At 40.8% G+C, this 20,136-nt stretch overlaps 1 long non-coding RNA gene across 1 annotated transcript; it reads left to right on the top strand.

The window, feature by feature from the left end:
- Positions 1-217: 217 nt before the first annotated feature.
- LOC140632631 (uncharacterized) lies at positions 218-14,042 on the top strand. The gene is made up of 4 exons (XR_012030239.1): positions 218-1,740; positions 3,216-3,666; positions 9,122-10,256; positions 13,643-14,042. It is a non-coding gene; the product is annotated as an uncharacterized lncRNA (long non-coding RNA).
- The last annotated feature ends 6,094 nt before the right edge of the window (positions 14,043-20,136 follow it).

Here is a 20,136-nt window from a genome sequence, read left to right as displayed (position 1 = left end):
TTTTGAAGACATTGTTTCATGGTCTTTCCTGTGCTGTAATTGATAAGCCTAATGCTATTCTTTTTTCTTTTTCTTCATTGTTTCTCTTCTCTGAAAAACAGGCATACTCTTATAAAACATATTGTCTTTTCAAAATATAAAGAAATAAATATTAAATGTATAGCTTGATAGATTTTTTAAAAGATTTTATTTTATTTTATTTATTTATTCATGAGAGACACAGAGAGAAAGGCAGAGACATAGGCAGAGGGAGAAGCAGGCTCCCCATGGGGAGACTGATGCGGGACTCGATCCCAGGGCCCTGGGATCATGACCTGAGCTGAAGGCAGATGCTTAACCACTGAGCCACCCAGGCGTCCCTGAAATTTTACTGCTACATGCTTTGATGTAGGCCTGTATTTGATCACTGTGTATGTACTTCGAGGGCCCTTTCAATCTGTATTTGTTCATCAGAATATCCCCAATTCTTTGAACAGTGCCTTGCCTTAGTAGGTGCTCAGTGAGTATTTGTTGATTGAATAGGTAAGAAAATCTGATTTTGTCACTCTCTTGCTCAAGATTTTCAATGCCATACCCCTCTGCTCATCACCTGTGTGATATAATCTGAGTTTCTTATCATGACATGATCTAGCACTCTTTTTTTTTTTCCTGTGAATACTGAATAATTTGTCCCAGAGAGCATCCTGCTCTCTTAGGTCTCCAGCTCTTTGTACTGTGTCTGGGATACTTCCTGTTCCTTTGCCTATCTATCTGGTAAGTTGAATTTAATTGTTAAAGTTTCATTATAAGAATTACTTTCCTGACAGAGGGTCTCCTGGATACTCAAAGCAACCTTAGGCTTTCCTTTCTTTATAACCCTATCATACATTGTGTATCTTGTATGGGAGACATGAGTAGTTTTGTCAATCATGGGCTCTGCTCTACTTCTGAGCATTCAGAAATTTTACACTTCTCTTTTCTGCTGAAATTATGTATGGCCAGGTGACTCTCTCTGGCCAATATATGAATGGAGTTATGTTGAGGTATATTTAAGAGCTAGAGTAGGTTTCTTATTCTCCTCCTCCATCTGCCAAGACTGCCAACTATATTCCATAGAGTGGAGTCTGTTAGCCTGTGTGTCTGAATAAGAGTGAAGGAGGGCAGAGCATTTGCTCATGATGGACACAGAATATGAGCAAGAAATGAACCTTTATTGTTTTAAGCCACTGAGATGTAAGGATTGTTTGTTGCTGCAGCATAACCTAATCTAGCCTAATATATTTTTACAATAATCAGTACCTTATCTTTTAACAACATCAGTTTACCATTTCTTCAAGGAGTATATCATTGTATCCTTTTTACAGAGTGGGCACTTAAAACATTTGTTAGCTAGTGCTGGGCTAGAAGACTTCATATTTTTTGAGCATCTACAGTGTTCTTGGCACTGTACTAAGGATTTTACCCATGTTATTTCATTTGATCTTTACAACAATCTTGAAGGTAAGAATGACTGTTACAGCTTTTCTGAAAGGGAAAAAGACTCAGAGGGGTTTAGGCAACTTGTTCACTGGTCCAGCCTCTGGGCAGAGGCAGAACCATCAGTCGAACCTAAGTGGATCTGATTCTGAAGTCCAATTCATTCTATTGCATGCAAACCTAAGAGTGACAGAAGAAAGCTCTGGCTGTTGGGAGGTTCCTGTCAAAGCAGACATTCCTGTCATGAGCCTTGTAAAGGATAAACAAACAAGCACATGAACACATGTAAGTAAATAAACAAAATTGGAAACATGTTTTTCTCATCTAATGGGAAATGGGGACTTCTCCAGATAACTTTACAGTTCTTGAGTAAAAGCCAGTCGCATACTGTGCATTCATCACAAATTCCATTCACAGTCCAGAGTGAAAGCCAGCCCAGAGTACTGCTTGCTCAGCCTGGTTCTGGTTGGCAGGGCTGATCCCTGGACCAGTTTCCTTGGTGGCCTCTATGAACATGTACTGATGATCAGTGGCAAGGCAAGGTCACATGGCCCAGCCTCTGGCTTTGGTATGGCATTCTCAGAAACATGTTTCCTCAAGAATGAATCAGCTGAGTATTCAGGCAGCTATAAGGTGATGAATTGAAGTAGATGGATGGTGGAATAAAGATATGCTCAAAGCCTCATGGAAGTATGGGTGACATCATGGCCCATTGAAGGAATAGCCACAACTAAGGGGTCAGGCTCAGGCCAGAGAGAACTTTCAAGAAGGAGGCAATAGCAGCTAGAGAGGCAAAGGGGCTGATTTCCAATAATTGCCAAGTGGGAGTTTTCCCATGTGTGTAGGAACACCATGGAAATGAACCTTAGAGTTGGACTTGGACCTAGAACATTATCATTTTCTTTAAGCTGTTATGCTCGACTCTCTATTGACTTTTATTTGTTTATATTATTGGCACTTTCTTGCTACTCTGAATGTTGATACTGTATAACATTCACATGGTTATTTCTTATGTACTACTATGTATAATATATATCATAAACATGTATTTGGGGAAGTTGAATGTCATTTGCACAACCAGTTTACATGTGTTTTAAAGTCAAAGGGCAGAGCTTATATACTTTTATGAGAGTATCTACGTGAGGCTTCACACATTTGTAGCTCTGTTGGCTTTCTGGTTTGTGCCACCTCTTTGGGGAAATAGCTGCTGGTTCCCAGCAGTATTTTTTATCTTGAGAGTATTAAGGACTCAGAATGCATAAGTATCCTTTGCCAATCAGACTACCTTGGGACATTTACAAGGAAGGATAAATATCTTAGGATTGGCTGGTTTGAATAATTTTGACAGGCTCTGGGCCATAGGGATGGTCTCTAGTTGTCTAGTACCTGGCCCTGGGGTGATTGAGGGAAGGGGGTAAATTGGCTTAGTGTGTGTGAGTTAGAGAGTGGAGGTAGTTGGGGGCAAAGGCTTTGGGTTGATTGGTTTACATATGAACACCTTCATAGGCAAGTTTTTTTTTTTTTTAACAACAACAACAACAACAACAAAATGATTTATTTGTAACACAGCCCAGTCTCCATCACTTTAACACAGCATAAGAGTATAAAAGAGTCATACTGCAAGCTGTCTCCAGGAACTAGCTAACCCTGGAGGGGCAGTCTCTCTCCAGCTAGCCTGGTCCTCAACATATCAGAACATTATAAAATATAGAGAGTTAAAAAAAAAAAAACCCATGATTAATGTGATTTTATTTCTGTAGGGACTGGACTACAGAAAATTCTGAGAGGCCTTTCATCTATACCATGCCTGCAGTTACCCTTCTCAGCAATGTGACAGATAGAGGTGATCATCCCTACTTCACAGATGAAGAAACTGAAAAAGCTTACCCCAGGCCATATAGCTGGCCCATGATGGAGTTGGAGATTTATTCTCAAATTCTGCTGTTGTTCCCTGAAGGTTTATTGCATCTCATAGAGGAGACACTTTTGTTTCATCTGCCATTTGAGGCAGCGCTGAAGCTGGGATGTGAATGATGGTAATTAGGCTTGTGGATTTAGCCCAGGCTGAGCAAAGGGAAGGAAGTTCTTGTCTGGACTAGTGCTCATCATCCCTGCACTTCCTTTATTCAGCTTTGGTGTCAGCTGGAAGAATTGATTTTTCTTTTTTCTCTTAAACTAAGCTTCCAATTTGGATATATATCAAAATCCAAGGTGAGTCCTAAAAACCCAGGGGTACTACAGATCTAACATGTTTGTAGCTGCTTGAGGGCAGCCAGAAGGACAGCAGACAGGGTTGGGAGGTGGCCAGGCTGTACCCACTGAAGTGGGCACAGAGCACTCAAACCAAACCCTTGTTTATAACCTTTGTCAAGGGCCAGGTACCCTCCCTCCCTTCCTTCCTTCCTTCCTTCCTTCCTTCCTTCCTTCCTTCCTTCCTTCCTTCCTTCCCTTTTTTAAAGAAGATTTTATTTATTTATTCATGAGAGACACACAGGGAGAGGCAGAGATATTGGCAGAGGGAGAAGCAGGCTCCCTGCAGGGAGCCTGATGTGGGACTTGATCCCAGGACTCTGGGATCACACCCTGAGCCAAAGGCAGATCCTCATCCATTGAGCCACCCAGGTGTCTTGGGCCAGGTACGGTTTCTAAATTCTTTGTGTTAATCCTCACAATCACCTGGTGAGGAAGGCACACGTGTCATCCCCATTTTACCAATGAGGAAGCTGAGGCATAGGGAGGTTATATGACATGCCAAAGTCAGACACCTCAGTAAATGGCAGAACCAGGATTCATATCCTTGCAATCTGGCTCCTGAGTCTATGGTCTGAACCAATATTGCTATGGCACTTGAACTTGCAGAACTTTTGTTTCCTTGTCCCTAAACCGTGTGCCATCATAATCCTTGCTGCGTGAGGTTGTGGCAGGATTAATTGAGATACTGTGTAGAAAGAGTTTGGCACATAGTAAATGCTGTTAGTGTTTGCTGTTAGTACTATTCATTGTAAGCCAGTGTGTCCTCTTCTTTTCTCCCCCCAGCTGTCTTTCCTTGTGCCTCCTCTTTGTGGCCGAAAGAAGTAGGTAAGGCTGGAAGGATTATGTTCCTAAATAAATTGAGAAAAGAAAAAAATACTCCAGAGCTTGTAGTAATTGCATGAATGTGCTGTTGTCCTTTGTGCCTTCTGACTCTGGTCGAACTCTGATGGGGGCCACGCACCACCTTTCAAGTGTATGTGGTGCATCCATGTTTTAAAACCAACACAAGTCTGCCCCCTGCACAGTTTCACTAGCCACACACTCTGCCCAGTGAGGACTGGCAGATGATGGGATAAATCCAGAATGATGTACAGAGAAGCCCTGGTTCGACTTGGCGTGTCTGGACCTGGGACGGTGTCTAGGCTTGGAGAAGAAGTGCCTTCTTTTTGGGCAGGGCATCTGCCCATCCTCAGCCCACCCCACCTCCACATTCCCTCCAAGGTGACCTTAGTCCAGTGGGGAAGAGGAGGGCCTTCCTCTGGGTGGGTTCTGTGCAGCCACAGGAGGAGTTGGGGAATTGAGACAATTACCCTAGTTAGTTTTCTAGCATAGTTCCAGTGATCTAGGGAGACACCTTACCTCTCTTAACCCCATCCCTACCTTTTTTATTATCCAGAGAGAATGAAACAGATTTACATTCCTGTAAAACAGAGTTTAATGAGATGTAAGGGGGAGATTCTTGCCTATAAGACTGATTAAAAGGCAATGAGAAGGTGAAAAACTTCCATCCGTGTGGACTTTAAAACCTTTAAAAACTATTTTGAAAAAGTTTTCCGGCAGCCCTGGTGGCTCAGCAGTTTAGCGCCGCCTTTGGCCCAGGGTGTGATCGTGGAGGCCCGGGATCAAGTCCCACATCGGGCTCCCTGCATGGAGCCTGCTTCTCTCTCTGCCTGTGTCTCTGCCCCTCTCTCTCCTCTCTGTGTCTCTCATGAATGAATAAATAAAATCTTTAAAAAAACCATTTTCCTAATTAAAGGAATATACATACGTTCTTCTTTTGTAAACCAGAGAACATATCAATCAATTCTTTCACTTTCCAGAAAAAAGTCCTCCATTATTTTGAAGTATTTTTTATCCATTAAGAGTTGCACATACGAATATTTTGTTTCACAAAATTGAAATTATTCTGTATATCAGAACATTCTTTTATTTACATTTTTTTCATAATTCTTTCTCATCATTAACTAAGAATTCTTTCTCATCATTAACTGTATGTTGTTAGAAACACATGGTCACTTTAAGTACCCGGTAGCCACTGGTTTTGGGTGGTTTGCAATGAATGAGTCAAGGTGTTGAATCAGAAAAGCTTGGGGAAATACCTCTTTCTCTTTGGTAGACACTGTCTATTAATATTGTGCAAAGCGTGTTTCCATGATAAAATTCTAGCACTGACTTTGAAGTGTCATTTCTGAGTGTAGGCAGTGTAGGAAAGGCAGAGAAAAAGGAAGACTGGAGAGAGAAGGAAGGTTATGAGTGCATTGGCTGGTTGGAGACCCACAAGCACCTGGGGAGTGGGGAGAAGGGGCTGGTGATCTGATCCAGGAAAGACTCGACAACTCACTGAGGCATGTCCATCAGCTCTGCAGGTGAGCTGAGAGAACTTGGGGTAGCGGTCAGTGCCAGTTACCGAACATTGACCAGGTGCTCTCCTTCCAGGCACATGGTGGGGTGGTACTTCCCCTGCTCTTCTGTGGCTCGTATGGCCATGCTTTGGCCAATGAAAAGTGAATGGAAGGGATGAGTGTCATTTTCCAGTAGAAGCTTCAAGAGCCAGGGCATGGTTCCATGTTCCCTCTGCGCCATTGACTGGCAAATTTCCAAAGGATGGCAGACCCATCTGAGTCTTTTTTTTTAAAATAAGATTTATTTATTTATTAATGAGAGACACACAGAGAGAGGCAGAGACACAAGCAGAGGGAGAAGCAGGCTCCCTGCAGGGACCCCGATGCGGGACTCGATCCCAGAACTCCAGGATCACGCCCTGAGCCAAAGGCAGATGCTCAACCACTGAGCCACCCAGGCATCCTCCCATCTGGGTCTTAAGCCAAGGATGATACAGACCAGAGCCCACACTGATCTCTAATGGACACTACCCTTTGACAGAGGAAGCAGAATATGCTTGAAGGTTCTTACAGGGGGCTGACAGGCACTCCAGGTGGTGGTATTTGCCCCTGTGGGCCCATATATTAGAATAAAATATTGAAGAAACTGAACCTCCAAAGAGGCTAGAGTCATTCTTCCCAATAGAACATATCAGAGAGAAGAGGACCAGAGGCTATAGGGGGCATCTAGGAGTCACAGAGAACAGACATGAGGTGGCCACTGTGGTAACTATCACATTAACACAACCACTGATGCTGGCAATGGGACCCAACAGTACTAGAGTGGCAGTAAAGAAGAAATTCCATCCAGGGGCCAGAGAGACTGAGTTCAGATCCCACCTGTGATGGTTAATTTTATGAGTCAACTTGGCTGTGGTGCCCAGCTGTTCGGTCAAACACTGGTCTAGGTGTTGTTGTCAAGATATAGTGGAGGAAGGGATTAACATCTACAGTCAGTTTATTTTAAAGGAGATTTCTCTTGATAATGTGGGTGGGCCATATCTAATCAGTCAAATGCTTTAAGAGCAAAGACTGAGGGCAGCCCAGGTGGCTCAGTGGATTAGCGCCACCTTCATCCCAGGGCCTGATTCTGGAGACCTGGGATAGAGTCCCACATTGGGTTCCCTGCATGGAGCCTGCTTTTCCCTCTGCCTGTGTCTCTGCCTCTCTCTCTCTCTCTCTCTTTGTGTGTGTGTGTGTGTGTGTGTGTGTGTGTGTGTGTGTCTCATGAATAAATAAATAAAATCTAAAAAGAAAAAAGAGCAAAGACTGAGGTTTCTGGGGAAGAAGTAATTTTGCCTCAGGATTGCAGAGATCCTGCTGAGTTTCTGGCCTCCTCGACTGCTCTAGAAATTTTAGACTTGCCAGCCTCTACAATTGTGTAAGCTACTTCTTTAATATAAATATATTTATATAAATATATATCTCATTCTCTGCCTCTTTCACTGTGTCTCTGTCTCTGAATCTTCAAAGCATGAATCCTTACTTCTAGTGAGAAGTCTTGCAAACAGGTTCTTAGAGATACTGACAAAAATTCTAATGGACCTGGCCACAGCATGGGCCTGAATCTGCCTCAGATTAGAATCTCACTAGTTCTCAATACTCAGGATGGGATGATGTGGATTCCCTAGAGCAGGAAAGAGGAAGGTACCAATAGGAGCAGCGAGGAGGGAAGCCTAGTGTTTGATAGTCACCTCTATCAATTTACCATCTATCTATCTTTCCAACTCACTGAAATGAAAATTTTTTTGTTTAAAATTTTTATATTAAAAGTAATCAAATTAATAGCCTTAACAAGCCCAGGAAACCCACTGTCTGGTTACTGAATGGTAAAGCCCTGTTCTAAGGAGCAACTCAGAATTTAAAAAACTCCATTTTGCCACAGTTCTTATTTCCCTCAAATTGTTCATCAGACCCATTAACCAAAAGCCAAGTTGCTCTACAGGGATTTTTTTCCAGTCTTTTAAAAAATCTTTTCCCATCCCAAAGCTGTTCCATATGTGTAGAAAGGAGCTATCAGCTTGAGTTCACATTCCTGCAATCACATTCCTGGGGGGGACAGACCACAGGACAGAAAACCATATCTTCCTAGTTTTTTCCTTGGAAACCAAGTGAAACTTTTTCAGGGAACTCAATTCTGCAAACGCGTATCAGTTGAAGGTGAAGTTGTAAAAAGAGCCTATTTTGTAGTTGGCGGCTTTTGGGGGGTACTTCTGTGTGTCATCATCATCTTCTCTCCACCCCCGAGGTCTCCCTCTCTCTCTCCCCTAACTCATCTCTGTGGTCCTTTGTGTCCTCAGCTTGCCTATAATCGGTCCCTCCCTGCCCAGCAGTGCCTGGGCATTTCCTCTTTGAAGTATCAGTCTTTCCTTGACTCTGGTCCCAATGCCATTGGTTCCCATCTTCAGGTTTGTCACAAGTGAATAAATGTATCCTTGCTGATGTGCTAGCTTGGTCTCACTGAACTCAAGGAGTTATCTAGCCCCACTAAAATGACTAGTTTCTTACCAGCTGATGAAGATCTAGGATTGGAGCAGTCACTTCTCAAATGCCACTCATCTGGTGTGTGTAGGAGCTATTACACAAGTTCATGAGAACTCGCAGTTAAATACTTAGGAATTTTCTGTTCTGGCTGCTAAACTTAGTAGTTTGAAATTGGCCATAGCAAGAATATTTGTCCCACTGGAAACTCATTTCCAATGCTATAAATCAATTTTTTTTCCTTCAGAAAGCCAGCTTACTAACATGTCACTGCACTTATCCCTTCTCACTTGCTACAAGAAGTCCAAATGATGTGTCACAAGAAAAAATCTCCCTAGCCACAGGGTATGGGGTGTGGAAGCTGGAAGATGGAATAGAGGAACTGCTTACTTTCTCTGGAGACAAGAAGCCCTTTTATCATTTTCACCTTTTGTCCTTATTAAATTTTATCCTTTTGATTATCTAATTTATGATTATGATCTGCCATGTACTTCTTGTTTGAATAACTCCTTAATTGTTTTCTTCTTTGTCTTGACTGGAATCTCCTTCAGGAAAGATGATAAGAGAAATATTTCACGAGCAACATACTACCATTAAAGAGGAATTGTGGAGCATAAAGGATGATATGTTTTGGTTTATTGAACATTAACTGAAGCTGAAGAAAGCAACTTAAAGGTCAAAATGAGCCTGGGACTTGGTGACTGAGCATCAAAGCAGAGCATCTTAGAAGTTGAGAGAGGCTCAGACTCTTTTATTTTTTAGGTTCCTAGAAAAAAATGGACAATTGCTTTAATGTAGACAGAGCCCTTCAAAAGGATGAAAGGTTGAGTTCTGAAGGACCAGATATTCCTTTTCTAGAACCTACCATGGTTGGAAAATGGAAATGACTTTTTTGTAGGATAACTGCTTGCCTCTTCCCTAGACCTTAGGCAAACTGATAATCATATCTATATTCTATGTCTGTAATCCTAACCCCAGGTACAGTGCCAGGTACTCAGTGAGTACTTCCATAAATAATGGCTTTGAGAAAGGTACAAATGAGAATAAAAGACAAAAGACAGCATGTGATGCTGAAGTTAGGTCTACCTTCTCTAGCCAGTGGTTCCCAAGCTTTGAATTTCATAGGTGGGTGCAATTTTTGAATTGATTTTGAGGAACTAGAATAGCCAGACTTGTAATATTGTTAAGTAATGTCACTAAAAACAAGTTAGCAGCTACTGTCTCTTAGACTAATAATTTATTACAAAGAAAAATATTTTGATATGAAAAATGAAGAATAATGGACAATTTGCCCCAAGAAAGGAGATTAGGAGAATTAGAATTAGGAGATTGTAACTCTTTTCTTTTCTTTTCTTTTCTTTTCTTTTCTTTTCTTTTCTTTTCTTTTCTTTTCTTTTCTTTTCTTTTCTTTCTTTTCTTTTCTTTTCTTTCTTTTCTTTTCTTTCTTCTTTCTTTCTCCTTCCTTCCTTCCTTCCTTCTTTCCTTCCTTCCTTCCTTCCTTCCTTCCTTCCTTCCTTCCTTCCTTCTTCCTTCCTTCCTTCTTTCCTTTTTTCTTTCTTTCATAGGCTCCATGCTCAGCATGGAGCCCAACATGGGGCTAGAAATCACTACCATGAAATCAAGACCTGAGTTGATATCAAGAGTCAGACGCTTATCTGATTGAGCCACCCAGGCACCTCAGAGATGGTAACTTTCTACTGATAATATATATTGATAGAATCATTGGTATTATTTGTGTGGTAGATGTATATATACTTATATCTTTATTGGATGTTGGAGAACTTGGGTCCAAAGAAAGTCTTTAGATAAGCCCCAATTCTTATTAAAACAGCAAAGATAAAATTAGGTAATAGTCATAGGGACTAGTGATTATCCAACTATTAAGTAGATATGGTAAAAAATTATTCATTTTTTCATTTGGCCAATGAAGCAACAGATATGGAAGCATTCAATGAGATAAATATCTGACACTGGACCATCTTTGAACATCTACAAGTCAGAACTGGTCTGGCCTTGGGTTCTGAGGAGACTGGGAGATGGAAGGAATGAATCTGCTTCCTATTACCCTCTTTGGGTTGATCTGGACAAAATGATCCTGGTAATCCTAAGGTCTTCAGGATATCGTGCATGATATAGGTGGAAGACCAAACCTAGAGCTCTGCAGAGAGAACTTGGGCTGGATTTTGGGTCTCTAGTCCATTATCCCTAAAGGTAAAAATTTAACCGAGAAATTATTAATGTCTATGAAATTGATGTAGACAAAATTCTAGGGATTTGGTTCAAACAATCTTAGGAATACTTTGTGAACATGTAGATCAGCTGTTTGTTAAAGAGGGATCTGTTCCTGTGTTTGGCAACATATTTTGGGTTTCTTTGGAATCTTTACTTTTCAAACATTATCAACAGACTCTGTCGATTCACCCACTCTGTGTAAAGACATGTGGTAGATATATAGGTGACCCACAAAAGTTTAAGGCATCTTCTGTACAACCCCTTTAGCCATTGAAGCTTTCAGACTAGTGGAGGTAGATATTTCAGGCTAGGATAGGTAGGTGTTATTTTAAAGTTCAAAACAAATAAACCAAAAATCTCATCCAACAAATAAGTACATAAAAATGGCAAGTTAAGAGTAGAAGCCAGAAGATCTATAAACATCTATAAGAAGTAGAGATTTCTGCCTGGAATGTTTAAGAAGGCTTTAAGGAGGAGGTGAGCATTTGGGCTTTGAACATTGGAAAGAATTCCGAAGGTAGGGAATGCATCCAGGTCGGAACTGTGTAAGGGGAAGCAGAGAGATAGAGGTTAAGAGAGTTTGGTTCTGGGGCACCTGGGTGACTCAGTCAGTTGAGCATCTGACTCTTGATTTCAGCTCAGGTCTTGATCTCAGGGTCATGAATTCAAGCCCCATGTTGGGCTCCACAGGAACCTACTTTAGAAAAAAGTTTGGTTCTGGCAGAAGGCTTAGGGAGCAGTGGGAGATGAGGTTGGGATGGCCGTCCATGGGCTGCTGGTATAGTATGGAATAATGGGCAAAGGAGAATGGGTTAAGTTTCTTTAAAAATGATAATTATCAAATGTTACTTGTTACCTTTTTTTTTTTTAATGGCAATATAAATGGAAGGGATTCCAGTTTGTAGAGTCCTGCTCACAAATGAGATGGTGCCCATTTCCCTTGGATAGGAGGAGATGCATGTGGACCACCAGACCCAGCCACTGAGAATGGGGTGGATTAGTTTGAATTCCTTGGGCACTGAGTTCATGCATGCTGGAGTTTGGGGGCTGGGTATAATTCCCTTTAGAGAGAGGATCATTTTGAGCCTCCTCCACTCAACTTGTTTATAAAAATCCTAGAGAATTATTTTCCAGACCATGGGTGGGGAAGCCAGTATGTTTAGTAGTGATGCTATAAACAAATGAAGATGCCTTTTTGCAATAGGAGCAGACAGGGAACTTATTTTTGTGTTTTGAAGAAACTGTTGATCACTGGGATGACTGAGACAGAAACAGTTTGTTTCTTCCTATGCTGACTTTTTCTCCCAAGGAGAAAATTACTTATCTTTACTGGCAACACTTAAAATTTTCTAATTTCAAACTCAATGTGAGTGTCAGAAATTGACACAGCATGGCTGTGTGGTTCTCATGGGAGTTCAGCTCCACTGCCCCTGTATGAAGTACAAGAGGGCAGAGAGGAAAAGGAAGGGCAGCCTCTGTTTCTCCAGAGCATGTGTCGTGATTTCATATCAGAATTGCACCTTGCAGAAATCTTTGTGAACCTTAAGTTTCTCATTAATATGATCAATTTGAAGAACTATAGGCTAGTTAGAAGTCTATATAACAAGTTCATATATTTTTAAAATTACTATTTCCTTCTATTATTCTTTAGAACAACAACTGGCACATTTCATTTGGAAATTAGAATGAGTTAAAAGTAGAGAGTGAGGCCCAAAGTGGGGTGACAATCCAATGGCCAATCTTTTATTAGGACAGTAATGTTGAAGCCTTGGCTAAAGGATGAATCTCCCATGCTGTCCTGTCAGGCAGTGGTGAGTTTTATGGGCCAAGTAGTCCTTGGTAGAATTGACTTTGTATCTCTACCTGTACCTGAAATTCATCATGCCCAGAAGATAGGGGTTTAAATGACAGTGTCTGATCTGGAACACTTAACACATGATTGGCCAAGCAGAGTGGAAGAGAAACCCAAGAACAGGTGGAGGAAGAAGACTTGAGGACAGAATGGCCAAGGGGCCTGAGCTACTATCCCATGAGTACTAGAAACATAAGAGAATGGACAGGGTCACAGGAGAGAGCTGTGGGCCTCCAGGCATTCCTATGAAAATTCCCATGCAATTCCTCCCGTTAAAGAAAATACCCCTAATCACAGTCCCTCTTGCATTATTTCTCTTTAGTAATGATTGAACTGGTTAGCCAGATTTCCTGTCAGATGCCTGGAAGTAAGGATCATAGGATAAGAAGTGGGTTCTGAAATGGGAACAAGGAAAGTCTGAGAGAACTTCTGGAATAATCCATCATTCTAGGCAATACACAGTTAGGCTTTTTCTGTAAGATGCCAGTTTTGTGATCTAGTTTCAGTTCCTTTGTATCTACCTGTATAACAGTGCCCAGCCCAATGTGGCTTTCACAAAACACAGAATTCTAAAATGTTCCAGCAAGGAAACGCTTAGTGATCATTTGGTCTAGAGGCTTTTGAACTTTTTTTTTTTAAAGTGGTCTAATCTTCAAAAGAAACTAAACCAAGGAGTCCAACATAAGACTATTTAAAAAGGGAGCAGCGCTGGTTAACTCCAGGGGCTCTTCTGAAGGGGCTGAGCAGAGAGAGAGATGAAATGAGTTGCCCAAAGTCATCAAAGCTGGGGAGTGTTTCAGCAGACCCCAGTCTTGGTCTCTTATAATCCAGTACCCTGTCCACTGCCTATGCGGCATTAAATAAACTGACAGTCCATAAAGCTGAGTTGGAGATCTGTTGGTGGGGAGGTCTGATGTGGTGTTGCATGTGAGTTTTATTTATTTATTTATTTATTTATTTATTTATTTATTTATTTATTTATCTTCAGAGGAGGGCAAGATGACGCCTGGAATGGTGAGACGTCTTGCAGATTGGATTCTGGGGACACGGGAAAGATAAAGAGTAACACTGTGCTAGAAGGAAATTCTGCTTAAGCCCGTTCATGGAATGAGGATTCCCTCCCTTTTTTATTGCTTTGCACTCTTACCTTCTATTTTGTAAATTTCTAGTACATGTAAAAATGTGTACAATATCTGCATATAGTTTAAAAATAAAAATGTAAACACTTGTAGATCTCCCCTCCACTTAAGAATATTTCCAAAACTATTGAATCTCCCTGTCTGCCTTACTCCTATTGGATCCCCCACCTCCCTGAGACACCAGTTTGAATTTTGTATATTTTCTTGCTTTCCATCATGTTTTACCAACATATATACATCTCTAATCAATATGTTGTTTAGTTTTTTCTGTCTTAACCTCACAGAAATGGAGTCATGTCTTGTCTTCTGCTTAGCATCATATTCTAGAATATTTATATCATTGCAGAAAGTTCTGTTGGACTGCACATCTCTAGATATTTATCCATGGTGTTGAGTGGAGATTCATCCATGATGTGTGGGTCATTAGTATTCGTTGCTGTATAATGTTCTGCTATGTGAATAACCACCCTGTATTTATTCATTTCACAGTTGCTGGATATTTGGTATATTTCTAGGTTTTTTTTTTGCTTTTACAAAATGTTTACATGAATTTTGTGTCTGTCTTTTGGTGCAAAAGCTTCTTGAAGGAGGGATCCCTGGGTGGCGCCACAGTTTGGCGCCTGCCTTTGGCCCAGGGCGCGATCCGGGAGACCCTGGATCGAATCCCACGTCGGGCTCCCGGTGCATGGAGCCTGCTTCTCCCTCTGCCTGTGTCTCTGCCTCTCTCTCTCTCTCTGTGACTATCATAAATAAAAAAAAAAAAAAAAAAAAAAAGCTTCTTGAAGGAGAAGCTCCTTCTATCCAGAGGTTGATGTGCTGGTTGTTTCTTCTAGCCTAGATGCCATCCCAAGGAATAACATGATGAAAATCTCAGCATTTTTCTATTTTCTTGTTCAAAATAGATAAAGGTCTTGAATATGTGGGAGAATAAACTGTTTAAGTGGATTACTAGGTTCTGGATTACCAGGTATGATCTGAAAAAGAGCACAGGAGCCAATGAAGACATTGGCTGCAAAAAAAAAAAAAAAAAAAGAAAAAAAAAAAGAAACCACAACAAATTTTTAAAAAATACAACAAGTTCATTAGGCCATCATTTAGGCATATTGGCAGCTGAACAGCATTTTCTTACCATTGTGGGAGAGAAAGATGGGTTTACCCTTGACAAGGTTTGTGCTATATTTGAACACAGGCACTGCACCACAAGAAAGGAAAGATGTTGCAGAATAGAAGGCTATGGGGAGATAAAACCTAAGCATAAACAGGGGAGGATGAGGAGTTGGAAGGGCACAAGGAGAGGCAGGGACTGTATTTATTAAAATGAATGAAAAGGCCAGTATTATTTAGCCCACAAAAGTGAAGACTGAAAGGATAGTATCATGAAGAGTTCACAAGTTCTGAATTTCTAAAGTATTCTTTGAAAGGCAAACTTATTGTAATATTAAAAAGTCCCACTTCATATTGGGTAATGTACTTTTGTTTCTTACTGAAGAATTGAGGCAAGTTTACAAGAACTATGTGTTTATGGTTGATAGAGTTGGCTGTGGAGGGAACAGATTTAATTTTTTTTTGTTTGTTTTTTGTTTTTTTAGTTTTGATCTGACTTTTTGAGTTCACATCAAAGGGCACCACTGTGTCCTTCCATAAGATGCTTTTTGGGATCTCTGTCACAGCTAGTATCCTGATCCAGAAGAGCAGTTCTTTTGTTTTTATAGAAGAGTTTTTATGTCTTAAGCATCTTCTGATCTTCCAGGATTGATTTTATAGGCGAATCCAGATGATGCTAGCATTTGGGGTAGTGGTAAGAGCTAATACTATGACAGCTATTGATAGTTCATACTTTTTACTAAAAGTGGAATGAGGGGAGCCAGTCCCCAGAGGTTGGTAGAGATCCCAGGGAATACTGTGGGCTCATAATACTTCTGATTAACCAGTGACATTGGCCACCAAATTTGAACTCTATGCAGATGGAATCAACATCAAAACATAAAGTAAGAAAGAAAAAAAAAAAAGCATCCTATTAAAGAAGCCCCTCTTGGGCACCCATCATTTCCTTAAAGAAACCAATATAACAATGAATAAGAATGAGATTCTCTTACATACTTAACATGCAGCATCTAGGAAATCCAAAGACGGTTTAATCTTGGGTTTTTAACTCCCTTCTCTAAAAATAATATGTAACATCATTTAGCCATCTGACTCAAGGATCTAGGTGCATTCCAATCCAATAGGCACATTTTCCTAAATTACTTTATAAATGATAGAACCATCTGACCTTGAATGCCCCAGGACCTTATGAAAACAGATGAGCTGATGTTTAAATGGAGTCTCTAAGCCTTAAGAGGGCAGGCACTGTGTCTGTCTAGTTCATCATCATGTTCTAGTACCTATTTTAGTGGCTGGCACATAATAGATGCACATAACAGTTGGATTAATTAATAAATAATACAAGAATGATTTGAGGTTTTCTTTTAATTTATAGTTCTATGTATTAAGTACAGCTATTGGGCTTTTATACCTTAATTTGTCAACACCTATCTAGTGGTTATTTAACTCAGATATTGTTCAGCATTGTTTTATATGTTCCTTAAAAAAAAAAAAAACAAACAAGTAGGTACTTTTGGTGGAAATGAGCATCTGGGGAGATGGAATTGGACTCTTAATTGGAGGCTCTAAGAACATTCATGCTTGAATTCTTCTGGGGTGAGAGAGTATCACCCTCCAGATCTTAAGAGTTCTTAAAAGGGAGGTGTAGTATTTCAGAAACAACCCTTTCAAGCCTTAATGCCTTTCATCAAAGGCTTTTAAAGCACTTTGCCTTTAACCGGGTCCATGTCTACCTCCTGCCTAGCTTACACACATGCCTCCCTTTGAGGTCAGTAGAGGCTAATAGTGCTGAGAAAACAAGCCAGTGTACTCAGTGGAGGATGCAACTAGCTGTATTTCAGTCTTGCATGTGAGTGTACACCTGAGACTTCAAATAATTCAGTGTAGGCCAGTATGAAATGAAGCATGAGGGCCAAAGAAAATCAGCTGCCAGATGAAAGGAATTTAGATTTCAGAATTAGAGCCTTCTCTGAATGGAACAGTTTGTCACGGGAGGTAGTGAGGTCCTTATCATTGGAGATATTAGCAGTGCTGTGGCAAGAGGAGTGGGCAGGACTTAGGCTCAAGATGGAGGGACCAGCTTCATGGACAATAAGAACACCCACTCCTCCATGTCTATGAGTATATCGAGTCTGCCTCTCTTTCTTGGAAGAAGTCATCATACATCTTCAATTTACTTGGACATTCACCCACCCACATTTCCCCCCTCTTACTCAAGTTTAGTGAGAGAGAGGCAAATGACTTCACCCTTGTTACAAGTCAGGTTGGAATCAGAAATGAATTTTAAAAGGAGCTTCCAGGTAGGCTTTGGACTAGGACATATTCATCGCTGTTATTCCAAGTGAGGACTCTGAGCAATGAAGGAATCTGAATCAGCAATGATTTGGTTGGGTTTCCTATTCTATACTTGTTAAGGCAGGACATGGCACTAGTAAATTTTATCATGGCTAATCAAGTCATTAATTGTCAGTGTTGACTTTTCTTGGAGATCAGTGTCTGAGTGTGTTTGCTTAGTCTGGTGAGTGGCTCTCAAACTTTAGTGTGCATTAGAATTATCCCCAGGGGCTTGTTTAATGGCAGATTTCTGGGCCCCACCCTCAGATTTTCTGATTCAGTAGGTCTGGGTTGTGGCCAGAGAATTTGCCTTTTTAGCAACTTTCCAGATGTATTAGTTTTCTTATGCTGCTATAACAAGTTGTTAGAACTTCAGTGGCTTAAAACAACACGTTTTTTATTCCATAGTTCTGCAGGACAGAAGTCCAAAATGGGTCTGGGCAGGCTAAAATCAAGGTGTGGCAGGGTTGTATGGAGGTCCTATGGGAAGAATCTGTTTCCTTGCATTTTCTAGTTTCTAGACGCTGCTCGCATTCCTTCATCCATGGCTATCTTCCATCTTCAAAGCCAGCAATGACTGGTTGAGTCTCACCATGCTCTCTATCTGGTTCTTCACTCTTCCTCTTCCCTCTTACCCATTTAATGATCTTTGTGATTACATGGATAATTCTTTATTTTAAAGTGAACTGTTGGGGATCCCTGGGTGGCACAGTGGTTTGGCACCTGCCTTTGGCCCAGGGCGCGATCCTGGAGACCCGGGATCGGGTCCCATGTCGGGCTCCCGGTGCATGGAGCCTGCTTCTCCCTCTGCCTGTGTCTCTTCCTCTCTCTCTCTCACTGTGTGCCTATCATAAATAAATAAAAATAAATAAATAAATAAATAAATAAATAAATAAATAAATAAAGTGAACTGTTTAGCAGCTTTAACTTCATCTGAAACTTAATTCTTCTTAGCTGTGAGACATATATTCCTAGGTCTCAGGGATTAGGATGTGGACATCATTGGGGGGCCTTTATTCTTCCCATACCATAACAGGTGATCATTGCTGTAGGCCTGGGGACTTTACTTTGAGAACCTTTGGTTAAGTGACTTGAGGGACTGATTAGAGGCTGCATAGTTATGAAGAATACAGCTTGTCAAAAAAATTGGACAGGAAAATGTATATCTTATAGAAAATTAGCATTTTGTGTGGTTTATTTTTTTATCAAACTTTTATGCAAAATGCAACTCTGTAAAATATTAATCCCAAGAATCTTGTGGACATTCAGACAGAAGGACTAAAAAAAGGCCTCTTTCCCATGACTGCAGCACTCTCCCCTACTGCTATTAGTCTGATTCACCTCTTGTACCTGTGTTGTCTTTGCTGCTGTCATGATGATTACCTGCCACATTGTTCCCATTCTCTTACCTATTGAGACCCTGCTCCTTTTTAAGGCTCAGTTTGGAGACTCTCTCTGTCATGATGCCTTCCCCAATTGCTCTAGCTGAAAGATCATTGCTGGTTTACTAGATGCCCTCACACATGAAATCATTAGTTCCTGTGACAGTGTTGTGAGGTGGGCAGTATCTACATTTCACAGATGGAAAGAACGGGCAACATACTTTTTTTTTTTTTTAAGATTTTATTTATTCATTCATGAGAGACACAGAGACAGAAAGAGAGGCAGAGACACAGGCAGAGGGAGAAGCAGGCTTCCCACAAGGAGCCTGATATGGGACTCAATCCCAGATCCTGGGATCACGCCCTGAGCCAAAGGCAGATGCTCAACTGCTGAGCCACCCAGGCGTCCTAGGCAACATACTTTAGTGAACTGCTCAAGTTCACCCAACACTTTCAGGGCTGGGACTCAGTCTCTGCCATCACCTGAATGTTCATGTCTCCCAAAATTCCTATGTTGAAACCCAACACCCAGGGTGGAGCCCTCATGATTTGGATTAGCGCTCTATGTAAGACACTCTAGAGCTCCCTGGCCCCTCTTACCATGGTGGGGACACAGCAAGAAGACAGCCATCCATGAACCAGGAATTCTTCATCAGATACCAAATCTGCTGGATCCTTGATCTTGCACTTCTAGCTTCTAGAACTATAAGAATAAATGTTTGTTGTGAACTACCAATCTGTGGCATTTCCATTATGGCAGCATGAACAGACTAAGTCCCTGAAACTATGACTCTAAAGCTGATCTTGTCTAGCATTGTGAAGAAGGATGGGCATTTTCTGGGAAACTTATAGTTAGTGAATTTCAGTTTGACTGACTGCATTTAAGCCTTAGGTAAACTCCTTTCCAGTCAGTCTATGTTAAAGGAAAATTCTCTTTTGTTATGCTACTCTTTATTGGGTAGCATATTTTTAAAATTCTTATAAATGGAGATAGAAGCCCTTGCTTATGAATTTAATTTGTCAAATACAAATGCTGTCATGATAATTATTATGTGCAATTGAGATGAGCCCCTATCATTCTCAGCTTCATTCCTGGAGTTTCAAAGAAAGAGGCTCTTGGAGTGATAAAAATCACAGATTTGGAACAAGGTTTGTTAAAATCAAATACTAACAGCCATGTGTTTTCTGCATTCTGCAAACTCTGAGTACCATGACATAGATAGTCATTATTTTTTTCTTTCACTTCAAAAATAATTGGGCCCATGATTCTGATCGAGGTGAAAGGTTATATCATTAGGCTTGCTCCGTGGGAAAGGAGAGGGAAGAGGAAGGCCAACCACCTATAAAAAAATTATAACCCTAGGGTAGTGATTTTGTAAAACAAGTGTATCAGTAGATGGTGATTCAACACTAGTCTTTTCTTTTTTTCTAGCAAGTATTTATTTTGTTCTTGGGTGGGTGAGTGGGAAGGAAAAAAAATGGTGGATAGACATGGGATTAAAATATCAGAAAGGGAGACAGAA

Source organism: Canis lupus, chromosome 4 (genome assembly GCF_048164855.1).
Source record: "Canis lupus baileyi chromosome 4, mCanLup2.hap1, whole genome shotgun sequence".
In the NCBI taxonomy this organism is placed as follows: Eukaryota; Metazoa; Chordata; class Mammalia; order Carnivora; family Canidae; genus Canis; species Canis lupus.
The sequence above is the reverse complement of the archived record's forward strand: the minus strand, read 5'-3'. Positions and strand labels throughout refer to the sequence as shown.